Here is a 26,315-nt window from a genome sequence, read left to right on the forward strand (position 1 = left end):
TCCCTGTGATCATATTATCCTTGTGTATAATATAGATCATATTAAATGTATTGAGATTTGTTTAATGGCCCACCACATGGTCTATCTTGATGAATGATTCATGAAAAGAACGTGTATTTCTGCTGTTATTGAATGGAATGTTCTATAAATATCAATTAGGTCAAGTTCATTGGTACATTACTACTTCTATGACCCTACTGATTTCTTTCTACTTGTTCAATCCATTATTGAAAGAAGAGTGTTAAAATATCCATGTATAATTGTGGATTTATTTCTCCTTTTTAGTTCCATCAGTTCATACTTCATGTATGTGGAAGGTGTTATTAGGTATATACATATTTAGGATTATTGTGTTTTCTTAGTGTAGTGATCCCTTTACCATTATGAAATATCCTTCCTTATCCATGGCACTACTCCTTGTTCTAAAGTCTACTTTGTTTGAAATACGGTCCTTGTAACTTTCTTATGATTTGTATTAGCATGGTATATCCTCTTCCACTCCTTTTACCTTTTTTTTAAAGACAGGTTTATTGAGGTATAATTTACTTAAAACTCATTCTTTTTAGGTGTCCCATCCCACGAATTTTGACAAATGCACAGTTGTATAACCACCACTACAAGCAAGACATAGAACATTTCCATCCCCCTAAAAAGTTCTTTTGTGTCCCTCTGAAGTCAACTCTCAACTTCTTCCTTAGCTCTTGGCAACCCTTGAGCTGTGCTGTCCCTATAGTTTGGCCTTTTAAAAATGTTACATAAATGGAATTTACACACCATGTTGTTGTTTGGATCTAGCTACATTCACTCAGCATACTGCATCTGAGATCCACCTATGTTGTTGCATATTTCGGTAATTCGTTCCTTTTAACTGCTGAGAAGTATTCCATTGGGGATACAGTTTGCTTAATTCCATTGTGTTCAGAGAATATATTTGATATGATTTTAATCATTTTAAATTTTTTGGCCCAGCATTTGGTTTCTAGGTTTTGATAATTATGAAAGAAGCCACTATAAATATTTGTATACAGTCTTTTTTGTGACCATGTTTATATTATATCTCTTAGGTAAAAAAGGTTGGCTTGCTAGGCTATATGCCAAGTGTAAATTCACCTTTATATTTATAATAAAATTGCCAAAACATTTTCCAAAGTTACTGTATTATTTTGCAGTCCCATGAGCATTGCATGAGGGGCAGTGGCTCAGCAACATTGCTGAGTGTTTCAGTTTTTTGTTTGTTCTTAGCTATTCTAGTAGGTGTGTAGTAGTATCTCATGGTAGTTTTAATTTGTATTTTCCCAACGACTAATGAAATTAATTCAGAATTGAGCATCTTTTCATGTATTTATTTGCTGTCTGTACGTTTTCTTGAAGTGCCTTTCAAATCTTTTGCCTGTTTTGCTTTTCTCTTATAAATGAGTTTTGAAGAGTTCTTTACATATTCTGGATACCAATTCTTTACCATATATGTATTTTGCAAATATTTTCTCCCAGTCTGTGGCTTGTCTTTTAAATTTCTTAACAGTGCAGAATGCTTTAACTGAAGAAATATTTAGTTGAAGTCCAATTTATCAATTTTTTCTTTTATGGTTTGTGCTTTTTGTGTCCTACCTAAAATATCTTTGCCTAAACAAAGGTCGCAAAGATTTTCTCCTCAATCTTCCTGTAGAATGTAGAAGTTCTATAGTTTTAGGTTTTTACATTTATGTCTACAATTCATTCTGAGTTAATTTCTACATGTGTGCTGTAAGTTTTGGGTCAAGGTGTACAGCACCATTTGTAAAAAGACTATTCTTTCTTCATTGAATTGTCTTGGCATCTTTATTTTATTTTTTTTGTGTGTGAGGAAGATTAGCCCTGAGCTAACAGCTGTTGCCAATCCTCTTCTTTTTGCTGAGGAAGATTGGCTCTGGGCTAACATCCGTGCCCATTTTCCTCTACTTTATATGGGACGCTGCCACAACATGGCTTGACAAGCAGTGTGTCAGTCTGAGCCCAGGATCTGAACCTGCGAACCCCAGGCCGCCAAAGGGGGCACATGAACTTAACCGCTACGCTACCCGGCTGGCCCCTTGTCATCTTTATTGGGGAAAAAAACGACTGTAACTGTAGGTCTATTTCTGGACTCTGTATTATGTTCCCCTGATCCACGTATCTATTCATTTACCAATACCACATAGTTTTGATTACTGTAGCTGTATAGTAAGTTTTGAAATCAGGTACTGTGAGAGTCCTTCAACTCAATGTAAAAACAGGGAAGATATGAAGAGACACTTTACAAAAGAAATACACACTAGTGATAAGAATATAAAATGGTACAACCACCTTGGATAACTGTTTGGCAGTTCTTCATAAAGTTAAAGACACATTTAATAGCTAAGCCAAAAATTCCATTCAAGTATTTACTAAAAAAATATGTTTATATGAATACTCACAAATGTTCATAACAGCTTTATTCATAATAGCCCCAAATTATAAATAACCAACTATCTGTCAACAGGTAAATGGATAAATCCATTGTGGTATACACATACAAAGGAATTCTTATCAGCAACAAAAAGAACCTGATATAGGCAACACCATAAATAAATCTCAAAAATATATTGGGTCAAAGAAGCCAGACACAAATGGGCAGCAAGGTGGATTAAAAAAACAGGAGGGAGGGGCTGGCCGGGTGGCACAAGTGGTTAAGTGTGTGCACTTCGCTTCGGTGGCCCAGGGTTTGCAGGTTCAGATCCCAGGCGTGCACTGACGCAGATTCCAGGTGTGCACTGACGCACTGCTTATCAAGCCATGTGTGGCGGCGTCCCATATGAAGTGGAGGAAGATGGGCACAGATGTTAGCTCAGGGCCCATCTTCCTCAACAAAGAGAGGGGTATTGGCATCGGATGTTAGCTCAGGGCTGCTCTTCCTCGCAAAGAAAAAAAAACAACAAAAAACAGGAGGGAGCATTTTGGGGGTGATAGATATGTTCATTATCTTGATTGTGATGACGGTTTCAAGGCTATGTACGTATGTCAAAACCTCAAATTGTTATGCCCTGATGGAAACTCTCTGACACCAACTGCGTGTATTACATTTCAGTTCAATTCTGACACTAACTATCCGGAGACAGCACAGACCCCACACGTTAAAGGGCAAAGTTCTTCACAAAATTGCCCCCACTTCTGATGCCACCTGCAAGTCTCCAGGGCCACCTATACTTCTAATAGACCAGCCATAACTTTGCGGCTTCCTACAACTCCCTCGGGTTCAATAATTTGCTAGAACAACTCACAGAACTCACTGAAAGCACTATACTTCTGATTACGGTTTTATTATAAAGGTTACAACTCAGGAACAGCTTAATAGAAGCAACACATGGGTCAAGGTCTCGGGGACTGAAAGGGGACGGAGAGCTTCCATGCCCTGTTCTGGTGGAAACCTACACAAAACCCTCCAAAGCACACCAATGCGTTCACCAACTAGGAAGCTCCTCTGAGCCTCAGTGTCCAGAGGTTTGCTGGGGTTTTATTATATATGCATACCAGCACCTAGTGGTTAAGATTCGGCACTCTCACCACCATGGAGTATGTTTGTTTCACGGTCAGGGAACCACACCACCCACTTGCTGATTGTCATGCTGTGGTGGCTGCATGTTGCCATGATGCTGAAAACTATGCCACTGGTATTTCAAATACCAACACGGTCACATTATTGCTTATATCTGTTGGAGAGATTTCAGAGGAGCTTCCAGACTAAGACAGACTAGGAAAAAGGACGTGGCCACTTACTTCCAAAAAATTTAGCTATGAAAACCCTATGAACAGAAGCTAAGCATTGTCTGATAAAGTGCCAGAAGATGAGAGGATGGTGCAAAAAACATCGGGCAGGGCTGTGATCTGCTGTATGTCTAGCAGGGTTGCTGCTAGATGTCAGAATTGACTCTGGCACTAACAACAAATTATGTAGGCATAACTGATTAAATCATTGTCATGTGACTGAATCCAACCTCTAGCTTCCCTCCCCTCGGAGGAGGTCAGTTGGCTGAAAATTCCAACTCTAATTCTGTGCTTGGACTTACTCATGACCAGCCTCCTGAAGCTATCTAGGGGTGGGCCAAGAGTCGATTATCAGCATAACAGACACTCCTATGATGCAGCAAATTCCAAGGGTTTTTGAAGCTCTCTGCTAAAAAACTGACAACACTACATACATTATTATATCATAATGTATATTTTAAATATGTACAATACATTGTATTTGAATTATAACAATACAGCTGCTTTTTTTACAAGTCACTACCTTGTGGGGGGAAGAGTAAAAGATTTGTATAACTCTCTTACTGGGAAAAATTAAATTTACTTTTAAAAAGTCCAGCATAGAAAGTCAACAAGGAAATAGTGGAATTAAATGAAAAACTAAACCAGATGGACTTAACAGATATATGTAGAACATTCCATCCAAAAACAGCAGAATACACATTCTTCTCAAGTGCACATGAAACATTCTCTAGATAGACCATATGCTGGAAAACCAGGCAAGTCTCAATAAATTTAAGAAGACTAAAATCATATCAAGCATCTTTTCTACCATAATGCTATGAAATTAGAAATCAACTACAAGAAAAAAGCTGGGAAAGTGACAAATATGGGACACTAAACAATATGCTACTAAAGAACCAATGGATCATTGAAGAAAATTAAAGAAGAAATCAAAACATATCTGGAGACAGAAGAAAATGAAAATACACCATACCAACTCATACGAGATGCAGCAAAGTAATCCTAAGAGGGAAATTCTTAACGCTACAGGTCCACCTTAACAAACAAGAAAAATATCAAATAAGCAATCATAAACTACATCTAACAGAACTAGAAAAAGAAGAACAAAGCCCAAAGTTAGCAGAAGGAGGGAAATAAAAATTAAAGCAGAAATAAATGAAATCTACATGCCCCCCAAAAAAAACAGTAGAAAGGATCAATGAAACTAACAGCTGGTTCTTGGAGAAGATAAACAAAACTAACAAACTCTTAGCCAGACTCAGTAAGAAAAAAAGAGAGAAGACTCAATAAATAAAATTAGAAATGAAAGAGGAGAAATCACAATGGATACTACAGAAATACAAAGGATTATAAGAGAATACTATGAAAAACTATATGCCAACAAATTGGACAATACAGAAGAAATGGATAAATTCATAGACTCATACAACCTCCCAAAACTGAATCAAGAAGAAATAGAGAATCTGAATAGACCAATCACAAGTAAAGAGATTTAAACAGTAATCAAAAACCTCCCCAAAAATAAAAGTCCACGACCAGATGGCTTCTCTGGAGAATTCTACCAAACATTCAAAGATTTAATACCAAACATTCAAAGATTTAATACCTATCATCTCAAGCTATTCCAAAAAATTGAACAAGACGCACACTTCCTAACACATTTTACAAGGCCAACAACACCCTGATCCTAAAGCCAAACAAGGACAACACAAAGAAGGAAAATGACAGACCAATATCCCTGATCAACATAGATGCGAAATTCCTCAACAAAATATTGGCATACAGAATACAGCAATACACTAAAAAGATCATACACTACGATCAAGTGGGATTTATACCAGGGATGCAGGGATGGTTCAACATCTGCAAATCAAAGTGATACACAACATTAACAGAATGAGGAATAAAACCCACACAGCCATCTCAATAGACACAGAGAAAGCATTTGACAAGATCCAACATCCATTTATGATAAAAATTCACAATAAAATTGGTATAGAATGCAAGTACCTCAACATATTAAAGGCCACATATGACAAACCCACTGCCAACCTCATACTCAACAGGGAAAAACTGAAAGCCATCTATCTCAAAACAGGAACAAGACAAGGGTGCCCACTCTTGCAACTCTTATTCAACACAGTACTGGAGGTTTTGGCCAGAGCAATTAGGGAAGAAAAAGAAATGAAAGGTATCCACATTGGCAAGGAAGAAGTGAAACACTCAGTGTTTCCAGACAACATGATTTTATATATCGAAAACCCTAAAGAATCCATTGGAAAACTATTAGAAATAATCAACAACTGCAGCAAAGTTGCAGGGTATAAAACCAACTTACAGGGGCCGGCCTGGTGGTGCAAACAGTTAAGTGCGCGCGCTCCGCTGCAGTGGCCCGGGGTTTGCCAGTTCGGATCCCAGGCGTGCACCGACGCACTGCTTGGCAAGCCATGCTGTGGCGGCGTCCCATATAAAGTGGAGGAAGATGGGCACGGATATTAGCCCAAGGTCAGTCTTCCTCAGCAAAAAAAGAGGAGGATTGGCAGATGTTAGCACAGAGCTGATCTTCCCCACAATAAATAAATAAATAAATAAAATAATAAAAAAAAAAACCCAACTTACAAAAATCAGTTGCATTTCTATACTCTAATAATGAACTAACAGAAAAAGAACTCAAAAAGACAATCCTATTTACAATTGCAACAAAAAGAATAAAATATCTAGGAATATATTTAACTAAGAAGGTGAAAGACCTATACAATGAAAACTATACGATATTATTGAAAGAAACTGATAATGACATAAAGAAATGCAAAGCTATTCCATGCACACGGACTGGAAGAATAAACGTAGTTAAAAGGTCCATACTACCTAAAGCAATCTACAGATTCGATGCAATCCCAATGACATTCTTCACGGAAATAGAACAAAGAATCCTAACATTTCACATGGGGCAACAAAAGACCCTGAATAGCTAAAGCAATCCTGAGAAAAAAGAACAAAGCTGGAGGCATCACAATCCCTGACTTTGAAATATACTACAAAGTGATAGTAATCAAAACAGCATGATACTGGTACAAAAACAGACACAGGGATCAATGGAACAGAATTGAAAGCTCCAGAAATAAAATTACACATCTATGGACAGCTAATCTTCGACAAAAGAGCCAAGAACACACAATGGAGAAAGGAAAGTCTCTTCAATAAATGGTGTTAGGAAAACTGGACAGTCACATGCAAAAGAATGAAAGTAGACCACTACCTTTCACCATACACAAAAAATTAACTCAAATTGATTCAAGACTTGAAGGTTAAGACATGAAACCATAAAACTCCTAGAAGAAAATATAGGCAGTACACTCTTTGACATCGGCCTAAAAGCATCTTTTCGAATACCGTGTCTACTTGGGCAAGGGAAACAAAAGAAAAAATAAACAAATGGGACTTCATCAGGCTAAAGAGCCTCTGCAAGGCAAAGGAAACCAGGAACAAAATGAAAAAACAACTCACCAACTGGGAGAAAATATTTGCAAATCATATATCTGACAAGTGGTTAATCTCCAAAATATATAAAGAACTCATAGACCTCAACAACAAAAAAACAACCCAATCAAAAACTGGGCAGGACGTCAGCATCATGGCACAGTGAGCTTCCCCCACTGAAATCTCCCCCTCTAAGATATAACAAAAAGGACATTCATATATCAACAGAAGTTATTCACACAACACAAGAGACGTCTGAGGGACCCATGCAGCCGTACATCCGAGGGCGGACGTGTTGGAATCCCCAGTGGAAGTGGAAGGAGGTAAAAGGAGCTCCCCTCCTTCCCTAAGGACTGTGACCCTGAGACTGAGAAGACACAGCTCTCGGGGGGGCCCCTCTGTGGGAAAACTGTCGCTCTCCAAGATCTCTCACAGCCATGGGAATTCCCCCTACAGAGGGAGCAGAACTGTTGTGGGGATATCTTCTACAAGCTAGAATTTCAGGAGAGCAGAGAGTGAGAGGGAAGTGAGAAACCCCTGGGATTGGGAAGGTGAAGTAAGCACCCCTCCCCACCCACCCGCCTGGTGCTTCAGCACAGCAGCCCTGCAGCCTCAGCTCAGCAGCACTCAGCTCAGCCCTGGCCCCAGCGGTGGCAGCGCGCCGGCACCCTGGCCCCAGCTGCTCTGGCTCGACCTCACCCCGGCTCCAGCTGCTTTGGCGCCAGCTATTTTGGCGCAGCCATGCCCCAGCTCCAGCTCCTTCAGGCCAGCCGCACTTCAGCTCCAGCTGCTTTGGCCCAGCCGCACTCCAGCTCCAGCTGCTTTGGCCCAGCCACGCTCCAGCTCCAGCTGCTTCAACCCAGCCGCACTCCAGCTCCAGCTGTTCCCATGCTCCAGTTCCAGCTGCTTCTGCTCAGCCATGATGAGGCTCGGCCGCCCTTAAGCTCTGGCTTCTTCAGCCCAGCTGCGCCCAAGCTCCAGCTGCTTTGGCCTAGCCGCGCTCCAGTCCCAGCTGTTCCCACGCTCCAGCCCCAGCAGCCTCTGCTCAGCTGTGCTTCAGCTCAGCCGCAGGCCAACCAGAGCACCCATGGATCGAGGTGGGCACAGAATACACAGCTCTTAACTCCCATCCAGTGGTGCAAGAGGAAACTGCAACCAGATATTTTCAGCATGAGGAAAAATAAGCCAAAACCATCAGGCACTATGCAAAAATATATTAAATCTCCAGAACAGAAGGAAAATAACAAGCACCCAGAAACCAACCCTGAAAGCACAGAAATGTATAACCTTAACGACAGAGAATTCGAAATACCTATCATAAAAAACCTCAGTGAAATACAAGAAAATACAGATAGACAATTCAATGAAATCAGGAATTTCTTCACAAAAGAAAAACCATAAAGAAAAAACAGTCAGAAATCTTAGAGAAGAAAAACACAATAGAGGAGGTAAAGACAAATCTGGAAGGCTTAAAGAAACCATAAATAAAAAACAATCAGCAATCTTAGAGAAGAAAAACACAATAGAGGAGATAAAGACAAATCTGGAAGGCTTAAGCATCAGAGCCGACAATATGGAGGAAAGAACTAGCAATACTGAGGACAGCAATGCAGAAATGCTCCAGATGGAGGAGGAAAGAGATCTAAGACTAAAAAGCAATGAAGAAACCCTCTAAGAAATATCCGACTTAATTAGGAAATCCAACATAAGGATTGTAGGTATTCCAGATGGAGAAGAGAGGGAAAAGGCAGCAGAGAACTTGTTCAAAGAAATAATAGCTGAGAATTTCCCAAACCTAGGGAAGGAGCTGGAAACACCAGTGAATGAAATCAACAGATCTCCTAAATATATCAACATGAAAAGACCCTCTCCAAGGCTTATAGCAGTAAAGCTGGCAAAAGTCAACAACAAAGAAAAAATATTAAGGGCAGCTAAAGAAAAAAAAATAATGTACAAAGGAATTCCTATCAGGCTCTCAGGCAATTTCTCGACAGAAACTTTACAGGCTAGGAGAAAGTGGAATGATATATTCAAAATTCCGAATGACAAAAACTTTCAGCCAAGAATACTCTATCCAGCAAAAATATCCTTCAGATATGATGGAGAAATAGTAACTATCCCTGATAAACAAAAGCTGAGAGAGTTAATTGCCACAAGACCCCCACTACAAGAATTGCCCAAGAAGGCCCTCATGCCCGAGGCAAAAAAAGAAAGAGGATGCAAAGTTTTGAACAAGAAGAAAAACAGGTAGACAAAACCAGAAAAATTGCAGCTCTCTATCAGAATAGATTAGCAGATACTTAATTATAAAACCAAAGATCAAGGGAAGGAAAACACCAAAAATAAATATAACCTCATCACTTTAAACACAAACTCACAACACAAGATGGAATAAATTGTGACAACAATAACTTAGAAGGGGAAGAGGAAAGGGATTGAATCGCCTTAGTCTAAGGAAATAAGAGGCCATTAGAAAATGGACCATCACACCCAAGAGATTTTTCATACAAACCTTATGGTAACCACTAATCAAATAATCAGAACAGAGTCACACAAGGTAAATAAAGAGAAAATTAAGAGAATCACCATACAGAACTACTGATCTGAACTGGAAGTCCGAAACACATGGGAAGAGAAACAAAAGAAATGCAAAAGATCCGGAAAATGAGTGATAAAACAGCAACATTAAGCCCTCATATATCAATAATTACCCTAAATGTAAATGGACTGAACTCTCCAATCAAAAGACACAGAGTGGTGGGATGGATTAGAAACCAAGACCCAACAATATGCTGCCTCCAGGAAACACATCTCAGCTCTAAAGACAAACAAAGGCTCAGAATGAAAGGATGGAGGACAATACTCCAAGTTAATGGCAAACAAAAGAAAGCAGGTGTTGCTATACTTATATCAGACAGAGTTGACTTCAAGATAAAAAAGGTAATGAGAGACAAAGAGGGGCAATATATAATGATAAAACGGACACTCCATCAAGAAGACATATCACTTATAAATATATATGCACCCAACACAAGAACACCAGAGCACATAAAGCAACTATTAGCAAACCTAAAAGGAGATATTAACAACAACACATTAATAGTAGGGGATCTTAACACCCCACTTACATCAATGGATAGATCATCCAGACAGAAAATCAATAAGGAAATAATGGACTTAAACGAAAAACTTGATGAGATGGACTTAATATATATAGAGTACTCCATCCAAACACAGCAGATTACACATTCTTCTCAAGCACACATGAAACATTCTTAAGAAGAGAGCATATGTTGGGAAACAAGGCATGCCTCTATAAATTTAAAATTGAAATCATAACAAGCATAATGCCAAACCATAATGCCAGGAAGCCAGAAATTCCAACCATAATGCCATGAAGCTAGAAATCAACTACAAGAAAAAAATCGTGAAAGTGACAAAGATGTGGAGACTAAACAAGATGCTACTGAACAACCAATGGATCATTGATGAAATTAAAGGAGAAATCAAAACATATCTGAGACAAATAAAAATGAAAATATACCATACCCACTCATATGGAATGCAGCAAAAGCAGTCCTCAGAAGGAAACTCATAGCAATACAGGCCCACTTTAACAAACAAGAAAAAGCCCAAATAAGCAACCTCAAACTACACCTAAGAATTAGAAAAAGAAGAACAAAGCCCAAAGACAGCAGGAGAGAAATAAAAATCGGAGCAGAAATAAATGAAATTGAAACCAAAAACACAGTAGAAAGGATCAATGAAACAAAGAACTGATTCTTTGTGAAAAGAAACAAAATTGACAAACCCTTAGCCAGACTCACCAAGAAAAAAAGAAGGCTCAAATAAATAAAATTAGAAATGAAAAAGGAGAAATTACAACAGATACCACAGAAATACAAAGGATTATCAAGAGAACACTATGAAAAACCATATGGCAATAAATTGGACAACCTATAAGAAATGGATAAATTCTTAGACTCATACAACCTCCCAAAGCTGAGCCAAGAAGAAATAGAGAATCTGAATAGACCAATTACAAGTAAAGAGATTGAAACAGTAATCAAAAACCTCCCAAAAAATAAAAGTCCAGGACCAGATGGCTTCTCTGGAGAATTTTACCAAACAAAGAAGATTTAATACCTATCCTTCTCAGACTATTCCAAAAAACAGAGGATGATGGAACACTTCTCAACACATTCTACAAGGTCAAAATCACCCTGATACCAAAGCCAGACAAGGACTACACTAAGAAGGAAAACTACAGACCAATATGCCTGATGAACACAGATGCAAAGATCTTCAACAAAATATTGGAAAACAGAATACAGCAATACATCAAAAAGATCACACACCATGATCAAGTGGGATTTATACGCGGGACACAGGGATGGTTCAACATCCGCAAATCAATCAATGTGATACACCACATTAACAAAACGAGTGAAAAAAACCACATGATCATCTCAATAGACAGAGGGAAGGCATCTGACAAGATCCAACATCCATTTATGATAAAAATTCTCAACAAAATTGGTATAGAAGGAAGGTACCTTAACATAATAAAGGCCATATATGACAAACCCACAGCCAAACTCATACTCAACAGGGAAAAAGTGAAAGCCATCCATCTCAAAGCAGGAACAAGACAAAGGTGCCCACTCTCACCACTCTTATTCAACATAGTACTGGAGGTTTTGGCCAGAGCAATGAGGCAAGAAAAAGGAATAAAAGGAATACAAATAGGCAACAAAGAAGTGAAACTCTCACTCTTTGCAGATGATATGATCTTACATGGAGAAAACACTAAAGAATCCACTGGAAAACTATGAGAAATAATCAACAACTACAGCCAAGTTGCAGGGTACAAAATCAACTTACAGAAATCAGTTGCATTTCTATATGCCAATAATGAAGTAACAGAAAGAGAACTCAAGAAGACAATCCCATTTACAATCACAACAAAAAGAATAAAATATCTAGGAATAAATTTAACCAAGAAATTTAACCATACAATGAAAACTATAAGACATTATTGAGTGAAATCAACGACATAAAGAAATGGAAAAATATTCCATGCACACGGATTGGAAGAATAAACATTGTCAAAATGTCCATACTACCTAAAGCAATCTACAGATTCAATGCAATCCCAATCAGAGTCCCAATGACATTCTTCACGGAAACAGAACAAAGAATACTAAAATTCATATGGGGCAACAAAAGACCCCGAATAGCTAAAGCAATCCTGAGGAAAAAGAACAAAGCTGGAGGCCTCACAATCCCTGATTCAAAACATACTACAAAGCAATAGTAATCAAAACAGCATGGTACTGATACAAAAACAGACACACAGATCAATGGAACAGAACTGAAAGCCCAGAAATAAAACCTCACATCTACAGGCAGCTAATCTTCAACAAAGGAGCTAAAAACATACAATGGAGAAAGGAAAGTCTCTTCAATAAATGGTGCTGGGAAAACTGGATAGCCACTTGCAAAAGAATAAAAGTAGACTGTTCTCTTTCACCATACACAAAAATTAATTCAAAATGGATCAAAGACCTGAAGGTGAGACCTGAAACTATAAAACTCCTAGAAGGGGCCGGCCCCGTGGCTTAGTGGTTAAGTGCGTGCGCTCCGCTGCTGGCGGCCCAGGTTCGGATACCAGGCGCGCACCGATGCACGGCTTCTCCGGCCATGCTGAGGCCGCGTCCCACATACAGCAACTAGAAGGATGAGCAGCTATGACATACAACTATCTACTGGGGCTCTGGGGGAAAAAAATAAATTTAAAAAAAATTAAAAAAAAACAAAAAAAAACTCCTAGAAGAAAATATGGGCAGTACACTATTCGTCATCGGTCATAAAGGGATCTTTTCAAATTCCATGTTTACTCGGACAAGGGAAAACAAAAGAAAAAATAAACAAGTGGGACTTCATCAGATTAAAGAGCTTCTACAAGGCAAATGAAACCAGGATCAAAATGAATAGGCAATCCACCAGCTGGGAGAAAATATTTGCAAACCATATATCCCACAAGGGATTAATCTCCATAATATATAAAGAACTCACACAACTGAACAACAAAAAAACAAACAACCTGATGAAAAAAAAAGGGCAGAGGAAATGAACAGATACTCCTCCAAAGAAGATATACAGATGGCCAATAGGCAAATGAAAAGATGTGCAACATCACTAATCATCAGGGAAAAGCAAATCAAAACTACACTAAGATATCATCTTATACCCGTCAGAATGGCTATAATCACCAAGACAAAAAACAACAAATGCTGGAGAGGCTGTGGAGAAACGAGAACCCTAATTCACTGTTGATGGGAACGCAAACTGGGCCAGCCTCTATGGAAAACAGTATGGAGATTCCTTAAAAAATTAAAAATAGAAATATCTTATGATCCAGCTATCCCACTACTGGGTATCCACCCAACGAACCTGAAACCAACAATCCAAAGAGGCTTATGCACCCCTCTGTTCATTGCAGCATTATTCACTATAGCCAAGACATGGAAGCAATCCAAATGTCCCTTGACTGATGAGTGGATAAAGAAGACGTGGTATATATATACAATGGAATACTACTCAGCCATAAAAAAAGACAAAATTGTCCCATTTGCAACAACATGGATGGACCTGGAGGGTATTATGTTAAGCAAAATAAGCCAGAAAGAGAAAGACCAACACCGCATGATTTCACTCATAAGTAGAAGATAAACTAACAAACGGACAGAGAGAACTGTTTGGTGGTCACCAGGGGCAAGGAGGCTGGGGGGTGGGCACAAGGGGTGAAGGGATGCATTTATACGGCGACTGACAAACAATAACGTACAGCAAAAATTTCACAATACAGAAAAAAAAGGAACCAATGCCTATAGCGAGCAAAAGCTTGCTCCTGTTGTAAAATTAAAAAAAAATAAAATGGGCAGAACAGACATTTTTCCAAAGATATACAGATAGCCAACAGGCACATGAAAACATGTTCAACATCACTAATCATCATGGAAATGCAAATCAAAACTACAATGAGATTATCACCTTATACTCATAGAATGGCTATAATTACCAAGACAAAAAACAACAAAAGTTGGAGAGGATGTGGAGAAAAGGGAACCCTCATACACTGCTGGTAGGAATGCAAACTGGTACAGCCACTATGGAAAACAGTATGGAGATTTCTCAAAAAATTAAAAATAGAAATACCATATGACCCAGCTATCCCACTACAAGGTATTGATCCAAAGAACTTGAAATCAACAATTCAAAGAAACTTATGCACCCCTATGTTCATTGCAGTATTATTCACAATAGTCAAGATGTGGAAGCAACCCAAGTGCCCACTGACTGATGAATGGATAAAGAAGATGTCGTATATGTCTACAGTGGAATACTACTCAGCCATAAAAAAAGACAAAATTGTCCCATTTGCAACAACGTGGATGGAACTTGAGGGTATTATGTTAAGTGAGATAAGCCAGACAGAGAAAGACAAACACCATATGATTTCACTTATATGTGGAAGATAAACAAATACATGGACAAAGAGAACAGATTAGTGGTTACCAAAGGGGAAGGCAGGGGGCATAAGGGGTAAAGTGGCACATATATATGGTGACTGACAAATAATAATGTACAACTGAAATTTCACAGTGTTATAAACTATTATGACCTCAATAAAGAAAAAAAAACTAAAAACCTGACACATGGCACCCAGTGGTTAACACTATTGTAACATTATTAAAAGCAAAAAGGAAATATGTTTACAACTAAATGAGAAAAAAAAAAAAAAAGTCCAGTATACAAAATGAGAACTCTAATTCACTGTTAATTGGAATGGAAGTCGGTACACCACTTTGGTGTTTTCAGCGAAGGACAAGATATGGATACCCAATGACCCAACAATTTCACCTACGTCTATGTCTATGCCCTAAAGCAGCTTGTACATGTACAATAGAATATGCACACAAGTATATTCACAGCAATGTTGTTTGTAAAAGCCAAAAAACTAGAAGTCAATGTCAACAGAAGATTGAATAAGTAGTACAATCGAGTACTAAACAGCAATAAAAATAATTGAAAAACAGATATAAGCAATAACATGGATGAAGCTCAAATATGGTATTGAAAAAGATGCACAACACAAGGAACCACACAATATGATCCCGTTCATATAAAATTCAAAAACTAAAACTAGAAAAAACTAAACTATATTTTTAGAGATGACATACGACACAGACAATGACACTACAAGAAAACCAAGGAGACTGCATTCATATAGTGGTTATGGAAGAAACAGCTTATGAATAGGAGGTACACACTGGACTTTTCGGGGTGATGAGATTTTGGGGGTGTAGATATTCTATTTCTTTATTCAAATGTTCACTTTATAGTTATCTGTTAAACTATATATGTATTTAACGTACTTTTTGTATATTTCACATATATATGTATACACGAGGGAACCACCATAATATATGTATATGCATTTAGGAAAATACTTAATCGCTATTTTTAATTATAACAATAGTTAAATTTTTAGGTGTGATACTCATAGTGTGATTTTAAAAAATAAAGTATCCTATATTTTAGGAATACATTCTGAACTAATAACGAAATGATATGATGTCTGGGATTTGCTTCAGGAGTTCATTATTATAATGTAAAGACTTCAGAAATTTCAATTCCATTTAAAAATAAGAGAAGGAGGCAGGAGAGAAGATGGAGAGGATGAAGTAGAGGGAGAAACTGAGACCTGAAGATATTAACTGAAGAATCATGAGTTAACAGCAGGTCTAGGGCTCAAAACTAAAACCCAGGTCTCAGGATTAGTAATCTAATATTTTCCAGGACACAATTTTAATTCTCACATGCTGGGGCTTTACTTTTCAACATTTTTCTCATATTTTACTTGCTTATTCTCTCCCTTTCCTACACTAGACTTTTAAGTTCTTTGAAGGCAATAAAATGTATTCATGTGTGTAGTACTAGAATCTATAAAACTGTGCCATATACATAGTTAGTGTTCAATATTTGCTGAATTATGAATAAAATGAGTAGTTCAGACAATCTTAACAAAAAATCCACCCTTTGGGTGTGAAAACATATAAGTTTTGGAGTTAAATAAGCTTTATAATTTTTATATTAAAATGGTGGTTCTCAGTATATACATGAACTGTCAGATTAGAATGAGCACTGACGGGCCGGCCCTGTGGCTTAGCGGTTAGGTGGGCGCGCTCCGCTGCTGGCGGCCCGGTTTCCGGTCCCCGGCGTGCAGTGACTCGCCACTTCTCTGGCCATGGTGAGGCCGTGTCCCACATGCAGCGGCTGGAAGGATGTGCGGCTGTGACATACAACTATCTACTGGGGCTTTGGGGGGAAAATAAATAAATAAATAAAAAATTTAGAATGAGCACTGAGCTATTGGCCAATATGTACTCTTTTCCAGTTTCATAATTATTTGTAACATAAATCCATTTATCTAATACACATTTGAGGGTGAAACCTGAGAGAAGCAGGAGAGGCAGCGGCACAGTTAATGCATAAGCCATTAGAACTACAAAAATCAAGTCTACCTAATATACATTCTAATTTTGGAGTTCAACACATTAGAACAATTTTTAGGCTGAAAGCTCAAAGTTTAGGTGACTTACTGACAAAATTTATCACATTATTATTACGTCTTCTCATTGCACCTAGACTGTAAACTCCTTTTAAGAAAATTTCAGTATTCTTAAGAGCCCAGACTTCTCGTCTGAAAAGTAAGTTAGTTTCATACTGAATACAGCTGATAAAACTTACATTCCATTTCTATCACACCTAGTTTAGGCCCTTCTTATAAATCATACACGTTTTTAGTCTCTTTAATTCTCAAAATGAAACACAGTGTTTCTAAGTTACCCTTAAAACATCTATTTTAATGCTACCCTAATTCAAACAATGGTTTCTCACTGCCTAATACCTTATGACATTTAAAAATCATAATTTATCATTTTATCTTTTATGTGTGTTTATATACATATATGTATGTGTGTATATATACAATTGTTTATATTTATATGTAAATATAAAATGTTATATTTCAACTCTCCACTCTAGTCAAATTGAGTTTGTTCATTATCTTCTAAAAGCATCCTGAGCATCTTTACAGCTTTGCACAGAAAAAAGAGCTCATAGAAAGAGCTCAACACTTGCTGAAGAAATATGTGAATCAATCCTAGAATTGCTTCTACCCCTCACTTCACTCCTCACCTCAAACATACACTCTTATTAAAATCTTACCCAACCTTAAAGTTTCTGCCCAAATTCTGTTTCCTCTTTTTGAAGCCCTACTTTACCACCCTAGTCTTAAAAGATCACTGAGTCCTTTGAATTGAAAACATTGTACCAATTACAAAGCAATTATCTTACAGTGTCTGCTTGCTGTGGTTATTAGGTTAAAAATCATGTCTCTTCAAGAAGATTGTGATCTCCTAAAGGCTAGGTGCCATGTTTTATATATTCTACATTTGTCTTATAAAGTAAGATCTAAGTGCATAATATTTTCTGAAGAAACGAAAAGTATTAGTATACTTTTTGACACACTCTAGACTTCAGTGGTTGACCAAGTCTGAGAATGGAAACCTCTCTGAAATTCTAATTTGTCAATAGCTATGCATTCAATATACATTTCAAGACTAAGTGCTAATATTAAGATAAAACAAAAAATTAAAAATAGACCTACCATACAATCCAGCAATTCCACTTCTGGGTATTAATCTGAAGAAAATGAAAAAACTAACTCGAAAAGATATATGCACCCCCATGTTCATTGCAGCATTATTTACAATAGCCAGGATATGGAAACAACCTAAGTGTTCATCAATAGACGAAAGATAAAGAAATTGTGGTATATATATACACACAATGGAATATTATTCAGCCATAAAAAAGAATGAAATCTTGCCATCTGAGATAACATGGATGACCTAGAGGGCACTATACTAAGTGAAATAAGTCATATAAAGACAAATACTGTATGATCTCTCTTATATCTAAACTAATCTAAACAAAACAAAAACCAAGTTCATCGATACAGAGAACAGACTGGCTGCCAGAGGTGTGGGGTGAGAGGTGGGAGAAATGAGTGAACTATTTTTTTTCTCTGTTTAAATAAATTGAATAATTTATAATTTAAAAAAAGAAAGAGAGAAACCCTACGCCTGGACAGGGAGGAAAAAAAACAATAACAAACAACAAAGCATCAATATACCTATTTCATTCAATTTCAACAAATTAGGTTATTCTTTGGGGAAAAACTCAATAACCTGTTTTTCTAACAAACTAGTAGAGACTACTAGAAGATATAGTCTGTTTTGTTACTAACATATTTAGTCAAGGTTAGTATTCTTTAATGAGACAAGGTTATTATTTCATACCTAAATTATAGAAAAGTTAGATGCTACACATTTTGCTATCTTCTTCTTGAATTCCAAACCCAATTCTATTCTAAAGGCCCATTCTATCAGCCCACACCATTTTAATCAGCATATACCACAAAACTACGCTTTTTTGTGTGTGTGTGAGGAAGATCAGCCCTGTGTTAACATCTGCCAATCCTCCCCTTTTTTTTTTGCTGAGGAAGACTGGCCCTAGGCTAACATCCGTGACCATCTTCCTCCACTTTATATGGGACGCCGCCACAGCATGGCTTAGCCAAGCGGTGTGTCCGCCCGCGCCCGGGATCCAAACCGCGAACCCCGGGCCGCCGCAGTGGAGCGCATGCACTTAACTGCTTGTGCCACCGGGCCGGCCCCAAAACTACACTTTTAATGATTCCTGAAAGCTTCTAAATTAGAGGAAATGTTTTACTCCATATATTTCCACCTTCTAAAGATAACCCAGTACTACTAGGGTTTTAAAAATAACCTACATACTGACTGTAACAGAGACAGTCATCATAGAAGCTATTTTTAGCTTCAAGGGAAATTCATAAGGTCCTAACATTATGAGTGGCCTTAAAGCCTGAGTCGGACACTTGCATTGAGGCTTCAGAGGTTTTGACTTTTGGTTTTAACGTAACCTTAGATGTTCTCTAATCTGGGGTGCTTGTGAGGCAGAAGGACAAAATAAGTAAAGGCAACATGACACAAACCAATTAATTATTCTAGTTTGACCTTCTTGATAACAGAGAAAATTCTCAATTCAGAAAGCATATTCTTTATAGGTGAAGCATTCATAACAGTACTAACAGCTATTATTTATTGAGTTTTTGCTATGTGCTGGGCATATTTCAAGTAATTTAAATGTACTATTAACTCATCTAATACAATGATTCCTTGTGGGAGGCATTATTAACATCCCCATTTAACAGATGAGAAAACAGGCTAACTTGCTCAAGGGCATAAAAATTCAGATCCAGAGGCCGGCCCAGTGGCGTAGCAGTTAAGTGAGCTTTTGGCAGCCCGAGGGTTCATAGGTTCGGATCCCAGCCCACACCACGCACTGCTTGTCAAGCCATGCTGTGGCAGCGTACCATATAAAATAGAGGAAGATGGGCAGGGATGTTAGCCCAGGGCCGGTCTTCCTCAGCAAAAAGAGGAGGATTGCCATGGATGTTAGCTCAAGACTGATCTTCCTCAAAAATAAAAAAACAAAAAAAATTCAGATCCAGGCAGTGTGGCTAATCACTCTTACCTACCTCGTACCACTCTTAACCTATATGTTATATGTAGTATAATATAGTAGGACGAGACGATCCAAAATGACTAGAGAAAAGTAAAATCTATACATATGTATAGAGTACACTAAAGAAACTATACTACGTTATAGTGCCATAACTACTAAGTGATTATGTTCCCTATAACTCAAAAAGCCTACTTTTCTCACAATGTAGTTAGGTGAAGACTACAGTAGAGAATTTAGATGTGAGCACATGGCAGCTTAATAGGTGCCTTTAATCTATTAACTTCAAGTTTTCTAGCTTTCCTTTTCCTTGATAAAGGTGACTCATTTGCCCTACTTTTTAAAATAATCAATCATTATTTAAGGTCTTTTTACTAAAAAATGCAATAAAAAGCAGCTGGCTTTTCTTAAGGTTAAGTGGATTAAGATTTGGAAAAATGAGGTTCAAGCAGACAAGCATATATATCTGGGAAAAAGTAGATGGAATTAATTATGGTACAAGCAGTAAGAATCAGAGGATAAGCAATAGTACATGTAGGCATACCTCATTTTATTGTGCTTTGCAGATATTGCGGTTTTTTTTACAAATTGAGGTTCGTGGCAGCCCTGCATTGAGCAAGTCTATTGGCGCCATTTTTCCAACAGCACCTGCTCACTTTGTGTCTCTGTGTCACATTCTGGTAATTCTTGCAATATTTCAAACTTTTTCATTATTAGTATATTTATTATGGTGATCTGTGATCAGTGATCTTTGATGCTCTTACTGTAACTATCTTGGGGTGCCACCCATATAAGATGGTGAATTTAATCAATAAATGTTGTGTGTGTTCTGATTGCTCTACTCAGTGGCCATTCCCCATCTCTCTCCCTCTCCTTGAGCATTCCTATTCCCTGAGACACAACAATACTGAAAGTAGGGCAATTAATAACTCTACAATGGCCTCTAAGTGTTCAAGGAAGAATTGCACATCTCACACTTGAAATCAAAAGCTAGAAATGATTAAGCTTAGTGAGTGAGGAAGCCATGCTGAAAGCCAAGACAGGCCAAAAGCTAGGTTTCTTGTGCCAAACAGTTAGCCAAGCTGTGAATGCAAAGGAAAAGTTCTTGAAGAAAATTGTATGTGCTACTCTAGTGAAGACACAAATGATAAGAAAGCTAAAAAGCCTTATTGCTGATATGCAGAAAGTTTTAGTGGTCTGGATACAAGACTACATCAGCCACAACAATCCTTTAAGCCAAAGCCTAATCCAGAGCAAGGCCCTAACTCTCTTCAATTCTATGAAGGCTGAGAGAGGTGAAGAAGCTGCAGAAGTCTGAAGCTAGCAGAAATTGGATCATGAGGTTTAAGAAAAGAAGCTGTCTCTACAACACCAAAGGTTAAGGTGAAGCATCAGGTGCTGATGTAGAAGCTGCAGCAAGTTACCCAAAAGATCTAGCTAAGATCATTAATGAAGGTGGCTACACTAAACAACAGTTTTTCAATGCAGATGAAACAGCCTTCTATTAGAAGAAGATGCCATTTAGGACTTTCCTAGCTAGAGTAGTCATCAATGCCTGGCTGCAAAGCTTCAAAGGACAGGCTGACTCTTGTTAGGGGCTAATGCAGCTGCTGACTTTAAGCTGAAGCCAAGGCTCATTTAATATTCTGAAAATCCAAGGCCCCTTAAGAATTATGCTAAATCTACCCTGCCTGTGCTCTATAAATGGAACAACAAAGCCTGATGACAACACATCTGTTTACAACATGGTTTACTGAATATTTTAAGCCCACTGCTGAGACTTGCTGCTCAGAAGAAAGGATTCTTTTCAAAATATTACTGCTCATTGACAATGCACCTGGTCACCCAAGCACCCTGATGGAGATGCACAATGAGATTAATGTTGTTTTTATGCCTGCTAACACAACATCCATTCTGCAGACCATGGATCAAGGAGTCATTACAACTTTCAAGTCTTATTTAAGAAATACATTTCGTAAGACTATAGCTGCCATAGACAGTGATTCCTCTGATGGATTTGGGCAAAGTAAACTGAAAACATTCTGAAAAGGATTCACCACTCTAGATGCCATTAAGAACATTTGTGATTCATGGGAAGAAGTCAAAATATCAACATTAACAGGAGTTTGGAAGAAGTTGATTCCAACCCTCCCGAATAACTTTGAGGGGTCCAAGACTTCAGTGGAGGAAGTAACTGCAGATGTGGTGGAAATACCAAGAGAACTAGAATTAGAAGTGGAGCCCAGAGATGTGACATGATAAAACCTTAATGGATGAGGAGTTGCTTCTTATGGATGAGCAAAGAAAGTGGTTTCTTGAGATAGAATCTGCTCCTGGTGAAGACGCTGTGAAGATTGTTGAAATGACAAAAAAAGAACTTAGAATATTACAGAAACTTAGTTGATAAAGCAGTGGCAGGGTTTGAGAGGACTGACTTTAATTTTGAAAGAAGTTCTACTGTGGGTAAAATGCTATGAAACAGCATCAGATACTATAGAGAAATCATTTGTGAAAGAAAGAGTCAATCGATGTGGCAAACTTCATTGTCGTCTTATTTTAAGGAATTGCCACTGCCACCCCAACCTTCAGCAACCGCCATCCTGATCAGTCAGCAGCCATGAACACCAAGGCAAGACCCTCCACCAGCAAAAAGATTATGACTCACTGAAGGCTCAGACGGCAGTCAGCATTTTTTAGCAATAAAGTATTTTTTAATTAAGGTATGTACATTGTTTTTTTTAGACATAATGCGATTGCATACAATAGACTATCGTATACTGTAAACATAACTTTTATATGCACTGGGAAACCAAAAAGTTTCTGTGACTCACTTTATTGCAATATTCACTTTACTGTGGTGGTCTGGAACTGAACCTGCAATATCTCTGAGGTATGCCTGTATAGGGAAATTCCCCAGGGGCCAGATGAAAAGGGGATGGTGGGAAAGAGTAGACAACAGCAGAGAAGCAGAACTGGGCAAAGGCTCCCTATATCAGTTGCCAAAAACACTTCTACCCAGAAGAATCTGATGACTGCTAATGAAAGGGAAAACCAAAAGCTAGTTCTTTGAAAAGATCAACAAAACGGACAAAGCTAGACTGACCAAGAAAAAAAGAGAGAAGATTCAAATTACTAGATTCAGAAATGAAAGAGGAGACATTACTACTGATCTTACTGAAATAAAAAGGATTACAAAGAAATACTATGAACAATCATATGCCAATAAATCAGATAACTTAGACGAGATGCACAAATTCCTAGAAAGACATAAATTACTGAAACTGACTCAAGAAGAAATGGAAAATCTGAATAAACCTATAACAAATGAAAGGATTGAACTAGTAATCAAAAACTACACACAAAGAAAAGTCCAGGCCCAGACAGCTTTAGTGCTGAATTCTAGTGAACATTTAAAGAATTAATATCAATTTTCCGCAAAACTCTTCCAAAAAATAAAAGATAGTGAAACACTTCCAACTCATTTTATGAGGTCATTATTAACCGGATTCCAAAACTAACCAAAGACACGACACAAAAAGAAAACTACAGACCATTATCTTTTATGAATATGGATGCAAAAATCTTCAACAAAATACTAGCAAACCAAATCCAGCAACATATAAAAAAGAATTATACACTATGATCAAGTGGGATTTATGCTAGGAATGCAAGGTTGGTTTAACATTCGCAAATCAAGATAATACATCATATCAATAGAATAAAAAACAAAATCACATCATCATCTTAATAGATGCAGAAAAAGTATTTCACAAAATCCAATGCCCTTTGATGATAAAAATACTCAAGAAACTAGTAATAGAAGGGAAATTCCTCAACATTTTAAAGGGCATTTATAGAAAATCCACAGCCAACATCATAGTTAATGGCGGAAAATGGGATGTTTCCCTACTAAAACTAAAAACAAGACAAGGATGTCTGCTTTCACTCCTTCTATTTAACATTATACTGAAGGTTCTAGCCAGGGTAGTCAGGCAAGATAAAGACATACAAGGCATCCAGATTAGAAAAAAAAAAAAGTTATCTCAATTCAGATTACATGACCTTACATATAAACACTCCTCTGAAGGAATCTATTACAACCAATTAGAACTAATAAATAAGTTTAGCAAAGTTGTAGGATACAAGATCAATATACAAAACTCAATCAAATTTCTAAATACTTGGAGTGAACAATCTGAAAGTAAAATTAAGATGACAATTTCATTCACAATAGCATTGAAAGAAATTATATTAGGAATTAATTTAACAAAAGTGCAAAATTTACACTCTGAAAACTACAAAACATTGTCGAAAGAAATCAAAGAAGATCTAAATAAATGGAGAAACATCCCATGCTCGTGGGTTGGAAGACTTAGCATGAAAATGGCAATAGTCCCCAAACTGATAAACACATTCAATGCAATCCTCATCAGAATCCAAGCTGACTTCTTTGTAGAAATTGACAAGTTGATTCTAAAATTCATATGGAATAGCTAAAACAGTCCTGAAAGAGAAAAGCAGGATCATTCACATTTTCTGATATCAAAACTTACTACAAAAGCAACAGTAATCAAGACAGTGTATAAAGTTCTCATCACAAGGAAAGGAATACTTTTTAAATCTATACAAGATGACAGATGTTAACCAAACTTACTGTGGTAATCATTTCACAATATATGTAAGTCAACTCATTACGTAGTACAATTCAAACTTACACAGTGCTGTATGTCAATTATATCTCAATAAGCTTGGGGGAAAAAAAACAGGATGGTATTGGCACAAGGACAGAAATACAAATCAATGGAATAGAATTAAGAGTCTAGAAATAAACCCATATATCAATGGTCAATTAATTTTCGACAAGGGTGACAAAGCCATGCAATGGAGAAAGAACAGCCTTTTCAATAAATGGCACTGGGACGACTGGACATCCACATGCAAAAGAATGAACTAGGCCCTTATCTCATACCATATACAAAAATTAACAAATTTTGAAAAAATTTGATCAAAACAGATCAAAGACGTAAATGTAAGAGGTAAAACTATAAAATTCTTAGAAGAAAACAGCCATAAACCTTTGTAAACCTTAGTTCAGGCAATGGTTTCTCGCCTAAACCATGACACCAAAAGTGTAAGTGACAAAAGAAAAAAAAATAGATAAATTGGACTTCATCAAGATGAAAAACATTTGTACTTCAAAGGACACCACCAAGAAAGTGAAAAGGCAACCCACAGAACAGAAGAAAATTTTTGCAAATCATATACCCGATAAGGAACTTGTATCCAGAATATATACAAAGAATACTTACAATTCAATAATAAAAAGACAACCTGATTTAAAAATGGGCAAAGAATCAGAATAGATATCTCTCCAAACAAGATATACAAATGGCTAATAAGCATATGAAAAGATTCCTGACATCATTAATCATCAGGAAAATGCAAATCAAAACTACGAGATACCACTTCACATCCACTAGGTTGGCTAGAATCAAAAAGTCAGATAATTACAAGTCTTGATGAGGATGTGGAGAAATTGGAGCCCTCATACACTATTGGTGAAAATATAAAATGGTGCATGCACTTTGGAAAAGTCTGTCACTTCCTCAGATGACTAAACATTTGGTATGACCCAACAATTCCACTCCTATACACAAAAGAAATGAAAATGTTATGTCCACACAAAAACTTGCACATGAAGGTTTATATTATGCCTAATAGCCAAAAGGTGGAATTAACCCCAAAGTCTACCAACTGATCAATGGATTAACAAAATTCGATACATCCACACAATGGAATATTATCTGGTCATAAAACGGAATGAAGTACCGATACTACAAAACAGATGAACCTCGAAAACATTATGCTAAGTTAAAGAAACCAGCCACGAAAGACCACATGTTATATGATTCCAGTTATATGAAACGTCCAGATCAGGGATATGTACAGAGACAGAAAGTAAATTAGTGATTGCTTAGGGCTAGAGGGACATATGGGAACGACAGCTAAAGGGTATGGAGTTTCTTTTGGAGGTAATGAAATTGCTCTAAAACTGACTGTGGTGATGGTTGCACATATCTGTGAATATGTCAAAACCAGTGATTGTACACTTTCAATGGGTGAATTATACGATATGTGAATTATATCTCAATAAAGCTGTTTCTAAAAAGAAAATATAGATGAATAAAAAATGAACTGGAGGGATCTCCTATAATCTTCCTATCTTTCCACAAAAATATTATTTTAAATGGTTAGGTCCCTTTAAGGAAATGAGAAAGGTTCATCTGACAAAACTGTGATTCATAAGCCACCTTCCAATATTAGGAAAGAAAATAACTGAAAGGGAAGACACATAATTGTACTAGACTATGTAAGCCAAATAAGCTAACCATGGC

The 26,315-nt window shown here is 37.3% G+C and overlaps 1 protein-coding gene across 5 annotated transcripts in view; it reads right to left on the bottom strand.

Moving 5' to 3' along the window:
- Positions 1 to 26,315, bottom strand: part of PDS5A (PDS5 cohesin associated factor A) — a 159,708-nt gene that overhangs the window by 105,638 nt on the left and 27,755 nt on the right. The gene's annotated exons all lie outside the window — the stretch shown is intronic.

This window comes from Diceros bicornis, chromosome 8 (assembly GCF_020826845.1).
Source record: "Diceros bicornis minor isolate mBicDic1 chromosome 8, mDicBic1.mat.cur, whole genome shotgun sequence".
Lineage (NCBI taxonomy): Eukaryota > Metazoa > Chordata > Mammalia > Perissodactyla > Rhinocerotidae > Diceros > Diceros bicornis.